The following is a 10,027-nucleotide window of genomic DNA, read 5'->3' on the forward strand; positions in this document are numbered from 1 at the left end:
GGGAGATTCTGGGAATATATCCTTCAGTTTATTGTCTTTCTGTACCATGGGTTGAAGCTCTTTCATAATTTATCAATGCTAGTGTATCAGAGAGATGGTAAGTACTTCAATGAGTGTAGCTTGCGAAATCAAGTGCCTTACTGGTCCTCAGTTGGCAGCTTCCATAAATAGTACATTCCAAACAGACAGTTACATTTGCAACTAACTTGCTAATAAATTTAGCAATGAAAGCTCTTTATTTAAATTGTAGGGTTGGTCTCGTCCGATGCGAGAGATGGACGTCTGAAGTGGAGCTCCGCTAGCAGTGGTGCTATTTTTCATATTATTTGCTTATTATTCTGAGATATCCTGTATTTATTCAACCCGAGAGGGACCGCTACAGTATATGTAAACACATATAAACATGGCCAACAAGAAGGGGGGTCCGAAAGAATCGAAGACTAAAGCTACATCCAAGCTGCGATCAGTAAGCCCTAGTTCGAGATACGGCCTCTCAGAGACAGACCTGGATCAGATGGGCGAAAGTACAGACTCCTCGGGACCACGGTCCGCTACATCGTCGCCGGCTGAGAGCGAAAAGGGAGCGAAGGTGCGATCGTGAGTGCAGATGTGGATAGCTCGCCGATTGGAGAGGATTACCTGAAACTGGAAAAGGCCGGGAGGTCCGCGGCTTCAGTTACGCAATCACGCGGGACTGGAGCAGCGGGACACCGGCTTCAGCAGAGTCTGCTGCTTCATCTACGGTACAAGAAGGCACATTTGAGCTATCTGAACTGAAAGTGTTGCTCGCTGAGCTCAGGCAAGATATAAAGAAAAGCGAGAAGGCTAATGAGAAAGCAACGGCAAAGGCACTTGAGAGACTGAAACAGGAATTAAAACAGGAGATGAAACAGGCCAATGAATGTCTGCGACAGGAAATCCAACAGGCAAATGAAAGGCTGCGTCAAGAGGTACAGCTTGAACTTCGACAGGTGCTGGGTAAAATTGAAGAGCGCATTGAGAAAAACTCGCTAAACTGAGCACGCTTGCTGATCGATTGGAGCATCTTAGTGAGACATTCACGAATCGGATCGAAATAGCCGAACATCTAGCTGCCAGTGCCGAGGAAAGAGCAGTAAATGTCAGTTCGAATGTAAAAACTCGGAGAAAACCTTGGAGACAGACTGGCTGCTTTAGAAGATGGGAATAGAAGGTATAATGTCAGAATTGAAGGCTTGCCGGAGAATCGAAAGTTTAAACCCGTGAAATTCGCAACTGAACTTTTTCTAAAATAATCGGGGACTTTAAAGCAGAATCTGAGATAGCAGCGGCTTACGCGTCGCTGATCAAACACCGTCAGACCCGACCAAGATCTTTTATAGTCCGTTTTGAACGATTATCATTTAAGTTAGAGGTGATGGAACTCCTCAGGAAAAAAAGGAAGATATTATATATGAAGATTGCCACATTCGCGTCTTCCCTGACTTCTCTCCAGCAACAGCTATCAAACGCCGCCTTCTATAATATTAAACAGCGCTACGGCAAGCCAATGTCAAATACGGCCTCCTGTATCCGCAAAACTGAAAGTGGAATGGCAGGGTCATTTCTATGTTTTCGCTAGCAAGGAGGAGGCAGAAAATGAGTTAAGAAAGCTGATCCGGACTATTCTGATACATAATTGTGAGTCATGGCGGTAAATGATAAAGCTAGGATTAATAATCTACTGTCTGATCTATTTGTTTTAAAATACGGGTTTTTATCAGCATATATTCTCATATTCTTATATTATTATTACTTACTTATTACTTATCATTACTTAGTATTACTAGGGCTAAATGTTTATGTTTTATTGTGCTTAATTACGTTTTCCTCCTCTTTTTTCTTTTCTAATTATTTCATGTGTACCCTAAATGAGACTGTTCAATATCATACCCTTGGTTTGCTGTTATTGCTATTACTGCATTAAGACTTGTTATGCTTGTTTTGGACACATCTTTAACACCATCACCTGGGTTTATTATCTGGGGATATCATCTTAATGCACTAAAATTGATGAAGATTATATGTATGTATATATATATATATATATGTATATGTATATGTGTATATATATATATATATATATATATTAGTGCAAAATTCTTTTCTTTCTTTTTCCTCTTTTAAAGACTATATTGGTAACAGATATCTCTATCTTTTAACCTTAAAGCGCCACTGCATGGGGGCTTGATGTGCTTTGGACGTGCTCTGTCTCTGGGTATGTCAGAGGACTGGGACTGCATGAAGTGGGTTTTAGCCTCACCTGGGGAGGCAAAAAGGGAGGGTGGGGGTTAAGGGGAAGAGAAAGAGAGCAGGCTTGATCTATATCTAATCTATCATCTCAATCTTTATAATTATAACTATCAACGTAATAATAAGCTGCATGGCAACAACTCTTGGGGGAATAGGAAATTAAGACCTAAACTATTTCACTTCCAGTTAAGACTATAATATGACACCAAAAACTCAGAATCAGTGTCTCCATGATGGGACAGTTAACTCGTAAGCTGGAATGTTAAAGGCCTGAATCACGAATTAAAGAGAAAGAAAGTACTTTCTCACCTAACAGGTCTAAATGCTAAAATAGTATTTTTACAGGAAACCCACTTACTAAGTAAGGATCAGTTCCGCTGCAAAAGACTGGACTGGCCAAATGTTCCATTCTAGTTTTACAAAGAAAACTAGAGGGGTGGGAATTCTCATACATAGAACAGTACCATTTGTAGCATCAGATGTAGTATTGGATCCTGAAGGGAGATATGTGATGGTCATGGGAGACTTATCTAACTGTAAAATGATTTTGATAAATGTTTATGCACCTAATGTTGATGATAAGGAATTTATACAAAATTTATTTGCATCCATTCCCAATCTGAACACTCATAAACTTATAATGGCTGGGGACTTTAATTGTGTTCTAAATCCACTTTTAGATAAGACTTCCTCCACAGGGGAACGCAACTAACACCGCAAAGATAATTACAAAGTTTATAACTGATCACAACTTATCAGATCCCTGGAGGTTTTAAACCCAAATTCAAGAACATATTCTTTCTACTCACCAGTACATCATTGCTACTCAAGGATTGATTACTTCTTTATAGATAATAACTTCTTGCCTAAGATTAAATCTTGTAAATACGATGCTATTGTTATTTCAGACCATGCTCCGATGATCTTGGAGCTGAAATTACTAAGCCCCATACACTCACCCGCAGATGGCGTCTCAATCCGCTTCTATTAGCTGACGAGAATTGTACTGAATTTATATCCAAACAAATTGAATTCTTTCTAGAGACAAATACATCCCCTGAGATCTCTGCAGGAACACTCTGGGAAACTCTTAAGGCCTTCTTAAGAGGACAGATTATCTCATATCTTTCCCACAGAAATAAATCCGCGAAGAAAGTAGCAGAGATAAAAGCGAAATTACTAAAATAGATGAAGAACATGCCAGACTACCAAGCGAGACTCTACATAAGAGGAGGCAGGCTCTACATTCAGAATTAAACCTCTTGACAACTAAAGAAACCGAACAACTAATTTACAAATCCAGACATCATTATTATGAACATGGAGAGAAAGCTAATAAGCTTTTAGCAACAAATTCACAAGCAAGAAGTGCATAACGCAATCTCGTAATTACTAACACGAATGGAGATAAAATCATCGAACACAAAAATATAATGTACACTTTTAGAGACTACTATAAATCCCTATATACTACTGAGTTTAAAGAAGACAATATACAATCTAATGCATTTCTGGATAAATTACAGATACCACAAATTGACGCTATTAGTGTGGAGGAGCTCGATAAACCTCTGTCATTATCAGAATTACTGGATGCTATAAAGTCACTCCAAGGTGGAAAAGCAGCAGGCCCTGATGGCTACCCTGCAGAGTTTTACAAGAAATTCTCCGCTCAGCTAGCTCCCTCCTATTAGCAACATTTACAGAAGCCAGAGATAACCAATCTCTTCCACAAACCTTTCGCCAAGCACTAATCACTGTCTTTCCAAAACAAAATAAGGACTTATTACAATGTGCATCATACAGACCAATTTCACTTCTGAATAACGACGTTAAAATACTCTCTAAAATCATAGCTAGAAGGATGGAGAAAGTGCTCCCTCAGTAATATCACAAGACCAAACTGGATTTATTAGGGGCCGACACTTATCTTCAAATCTTCGACGCCTGTTTAATGTAATATACTCACCAACTAAATCAAACACCCCAGAAATATTATTATCATTGGATGCAGAAAAGCATTCGACATGATTGAATGGAAATACCTTTTACTATTTTGGAGAAGTTTGGGTTTGGCCCGAACATTTGTGCATGGATTAAATTACTGTATACTAACCCAGAAGCTTCAGTTTGCATCAATAACATTTGCTCAGACTACTTTAAACTAGAACGTGGCACAAGACAAGGATGCCCTTTGTCACCACTGCTGTTTGCAATTGCCATTGAACCACTGGCAATACATTGTCGAAATACTGATCAGATAAAGGGGATTAGCAGAGAAGGACTGGAACAGAAAATCTCATTATATGCAGATGACATGGTACTGTATATATCGGATCCAGAAAATTCTGTGCCTGCAGTCTTAGCAGCACTCACAGAATTTCAAAAGCTCTCTGGTCTCAGAATTAATCTGAATAAAAGTGTACTCTTTCCGTGAATTCGCAAGCATATAATATTAGATTAGACACCCTTCCTTTTATCATTGCAGAACAGTTTAAATACCTCGGGTAAACATCACAAGTAAACATAAAGCTCTTTATCAACAAAATTTCGTGTCTGTATGGAAAAAATTAAACAAGACTTGCATAGATGGTCAACCCTTCATCTCACACTAGCTGGAAGAATTAACACTGTTAAGATGAATATTCTTCCTAAGCTCCTTTTTATTTCAAAACATACCAATATACATTAATAAATCGTTCTTTAAGCAATTAGATTCAACAATAACCTCATTTATTTGGAATTCTAAACATCCACGCATCAAAAGAGCGACCCTACAAAGACAAAAGGCAGAAGGCGGCATGGCTCTACCTAACTTCCAGTTTTATTACTGGGCAAATATACAGTCGATAAGAACCTGGACACAAATAGAAGAACATACACAGGCATGGACCGCAATAGAAGTAAAATCCTGCAGTACTTCTTTGTATTCCTTGCTTTGTGCTCCAATAAACACACGTTATCGGCAATACACTAATAACCCAATTGTGCTCCACTCACTTAGAATCTGGAACCAATGTAGAAAGCATTTTAAGACGGAGAAGCTTCTTTCTGTGGCACCCTGCAAAAGAACCACCTCTTTCAACCCTCACAAACATATGCAGTTTTTAATATCTGGAAAAAATTTGGAATTAACTTGCTTAGAGATCTTTATATAGACAACGTCTTTGCATCCTATGAACAATTACGTTCCAAATTTAACATTCCAGCTACAAATTTCTTTCACTATCTTCAAATCAGGAACTTTGTTAAACAGAACCTTCCAGATTTTCCTCATCTTGCACCCTCATCCACGCTGGAAAAATTATTGCTCAATTTCAAGGAGTTAGACTCCATCTCTACAATATATAAAATCCTTTTACAATCCCTTCCTTTCAAAGATCCAAGAGGACACTGGGAAAATGACCTCTCAATTAATATATCAGAAAAGGAGTGGAAAGTAGCAATGCAGAGAATTCACTCAAGCTCCATATGCGCAAAGCATACAATTATACAACTCAAAATTATATATCGAGCACATCTGTCTCGACTAAAACTCTCAAAATGTTTCCAGGGCATGATCCAACCTGCGAACGTTGCAACCAAGCCCCAGCCTCACTAGGTCACATGTTCTGGGCCTGCTCCAAATTAACATTATTCTGGACAAAAATTTTTAATTACCTCTCAGACAGTCTTGGACTCACAATCCCTCCTAACCCATTAACAGCTGTGTTTGGGGTTCTTCCAGAGGGTCTTAAAGTGGAGAAAGACAAACAAACTGTGATTGCATTCACTACACTGTTGGCACGCAGACTTATTCTGATAAACTGGAAGAACCCAAACTCTCCTCTTTTAAGTCAGTGGGAAACTGATGTGTTATATTATTTAAAATTGGAAAAAATCAAATACTCAGTTAGAGGATCTGTGCAGACTTTTTTCAAAACATGGCAGGATCTAATCAGTAATATTTTGAAATGATTTTATAAAGCACAGAGAATTTGTTGATTTAGGTATTTTTAAAAGCCTTAAATTTTACACCGTTTGGCTTGCTCTCTCTCTCAAGGGTGGGGATCGATCTGTTCTTAGCATAATTCTTTTTTTTTGTAAAACTTGATTGCTATGTATTGATTGTAATAAAATTAATAAATAAATAAATAAAAAAATAAATAAATAAATTGTAATGCCTTCTCAAACTAAATTGGCTTGTTGTGGAGAAGGAGTTTCCACTAAGTAGGAAGAATGCTGTGGACATGTTTTTTGTTTTGCTACATCCTATCTACTGGATGTGACGTGGGCTTCTCTACTGCTACTCCACTGACAAAAAACAGGACAAAAAACGGGTCATAGATGAACATTATTAGCTTCTTCAGAGTGGTTATATCAACCACTCAGCCTTTCTTATAAAAGCTGAATAGAGAAAAAAAGGCTCACTACAGACACTGAATACTGCAAGAGAAACATTTTGTACAATTAAAGTCTGAATGAAATTTGCAATTAATACCATTAATACATTTACACTGGTGTAGTCAGATTTACTGAGGTTCTTATATCTGCCATTAGCACCATACTGTAAGTACTATGAAGCACAGCTCATCTTTTTAAGAATAGCCAGTAAAACATATTTTGGCCATAGTGTGTGGTTTCACTATTGTGGCTTGGCACAGGCACTGCAAAACAGAACTCCTGAGCCTGTCTAAAATAAAGACCCAAACTCCAGCAGCCATGCATTCAAGTGACCTTCACTGAATGATGTAATGTATCTTAAGTACAAAGCAGGGTAGCGGCACAAATATTACAAAACATTAAGTACAAAAGTCTATCTTGGGATCTTAAATCAGACAAGGAATAGCTGTTATTCCACAAGGGCTGTACCAAAGTACCATCAGAGTAAAGCATCAAACTGCTATAAAAAATACCAAAGGAACAGATAATGATGCCTGTTTATGATTTCTAAAGTAAAAAGACTGTTATGTCACTTTGTTCTTTAGTGTATAAATTAAAGGTGTTAAAATTACAGGTTACACATTTCTCTACAGCTGTTCAAAGATAGTCTATCGGCTTATCAGAGAGCTGCCAAATCAGCTAAGGCAACCTATTTTTCTAATTTAATTTTGCATAATCAGTCTAGACCTAAGGTCATGTTTTCTGTTATTAACTCTGTTGTCAATCCCCCGGTACACACTGGGTCAGTTGCTTCTGTTGCCCTTTGTGAAAGCTTCTCGAGATTTTTTAAAGATAAAGTAAGTAAACCTGGTCTGGGAGCCCATATCTTCTCTACCAAGCAGCCTGCTCCTCTGCCGTTGTCTATGTCTTGGGATACTTTTGAACCAGTCTCTATACAGTCACTCAAAGATACTATTGTTAAACTGAAGCCATCTTCCTCTCCATATGACGCTATCCATCCTAGATTTTTAACACAAATCATTGATTCGATCGGACCGGGCTTAGCGTCCTTTTTTAATAAGTACCTCTCAACAGGCGTGGTTCCTTCTAATTTGAAAGTTACTACTATTACTCCCCTCCTCAAGAAACCTTCACTCGATTTGTCAGTTTTAAAAACTATCGCCCTATCTCGGTCCTACCGTTTCTTTCTAAGGTTTTGGAAAAGATTGTGTTTTTCCAACTTCAATCTTTTCTTGCTTTAAATAATTTGTTTGAGCATTTTCAATCTGGTTTCAAGGCGGCCCACAGTACCGAATCAGCCCTCTTGAGAGTGTTAAATGACATCTTTTTAGCCACTGATACGGGGGATTCTGTGGTCCTTGTTCTATTAGATTTATCAGCTGCTTTCGACACTATCAATCATTCGATATTACTGAATAGACTAGAGTCCTGGGTGGGTCTTTCTGGCACAGTTTTAAAATGGTTTCAGTCATTTTTATCTGATAGAAAATACATGGTTAGGCTAGGAGACTTCTCCTCCTTAACGTCCTCTCTCTCCTGTGGTCTTCCTCAAGGCTCTGTGTTGTCTCCCACTTTATTTTCTCTGTATATGCTACCTCTAGGCTCTATTTTTAGAAAACATGGGGTATCATTTCACCTTTATGCTGATGACACACAAATTTATTTACCTTTTTAAGAAAAATGATCCACTGGCTATGAATGCCTTGTTGTCTTGTTTAGATGAAGTTAAATCTTGGCTATCCCAAAACTTCTTATCCTTAAATGAAGAGAAGACTGAAGTGATAGTCTTTGGCCCTTCTGAACATATGAAGGCCCCGGAATTTGACCTGGGACCTTTATCAGCTTTCAGGTCTTCACAGGTTCGGAATCTGGGTGTCCTGTTAGATGACTCATTAAAACTTGACAAACAAGTCTCTGCCGTGATCGGATCGAGCTTTTATCAGCTTCGCACGCTTGCAAAAATTAAACCTTATCTCACTGACAAGACCCTGGAGATGGCCATACATGCTTTTATTACATCTCGCCTCGACTATTGCAACTCTTTATTATGGCATCTCCAAATCCCAAATTGCCTGTCTTCAATTGGTCCAGAACGCAGCTGCTAAATTTCTTTTAAAAAAGAAAAAAATGGATCATGTGACTCCGCTTCTGAAGTCCCTTCATTGGTTGCCTGTTCAATTTAGAATACATTTTAAAATCTTATTATTTGTTTTTAAAACACTACACCAACAAGCACCCATCTATTTATCTGAATTGCTTCACCAATATACCCCCCTGAGAAGTTTGAGATCCGGTGATCAGAACCTTCTTTTAATTCCACACTCCAGACTAAAGCGTAGAGGTGACCGTGCTTTCTCGGTAATTGGGCCTCGCCTTTGGAATGATCTGCCTATTGAAATCCGAATGGCTCCTAGTCTGACTATTTTTAAATCTATTTTAAAAACACATCTGTTCTCTCTGGCTTACTAGGCCTTATTTTGCCTACCTAGATGTGTGTAAGTGTAGATATATGTATATGTATATACAAATATGTATAATACAAATTATTTTTATGTGTTTCTGCTGTGCTTCTTTTGGCTAAATCGTATATTTCTATTTTATGTTGTTGTTTCTAAATGTACAGCACTTTGGTCAGTCGTGTGGCTGTTGTAAATGTGCTATATAAATAAACTAAACCTAAAACCTAAACCTAAAATAAAACCCTTACAATTGTGACTAAGGTATGTTTACTCTGATTTTTAATACTTCTTCACTCCATCTATGTCAGCAGTGCGTGAATGAATAAACATTTGGACAAAATCAATAAACATTAACTTTTTCCATATCCAACAAAATGGGATTAAAGGAAGCAGAACACATTTTTTGTCCTCCTCCAGAAAATACAACCTGCTCTCTACACAAAGCATCACTTGCTGTCAGCATCATTCTCTACATCACCTTTATGACTGGAATCATTTTAGCAACTTTTGGAAACCTGGTGTTGATCATTTCCATCGCTCATTTCAAGCAGCTGCACACACCAACAAATGTGCTGACACTCTCAATGGCTGTTGCAGACTTTCTTATTGGAGTATTCGTGATGCCTGTTAGACTGACTCAAACAATGGATAAATGCTGGGACTTGGGAGTTCAAACATGTATGGCAGGAATATTTTGTTACACAGCTATTAGTGCAATTTCGGTTACATATCTTATTTTTCTATCAGTGGACAGATACTACGCTGTTTGTTACCCATTACATTATTCCAGAAAAATAACAGTTGGAAGAGCCTGGGTGTTTGCTGCAATCTGTTGGATTTGTTCAATTTGTTACAGTGCTTTGAGTTTTTATGTACAGTTTACTTTTCTATTTAGTGAAAAAAATATATGTGTG

This window comes from Polypterus senegalus, chromosome 3 (genome assembly GCF_016835505.1).
Source record: "Polypterus senegalus isolate Bchr_013 chromosome 3, ASM1683550v1, whole genome shotgun sequence".
Taxonomy (NCBI): domain Eukaryota; kingdom Metazoa; phylum Chordata; class Cladistia; order Polypteriformes; family Polypteridae; genus Polypterus; species Polypterus senegalus.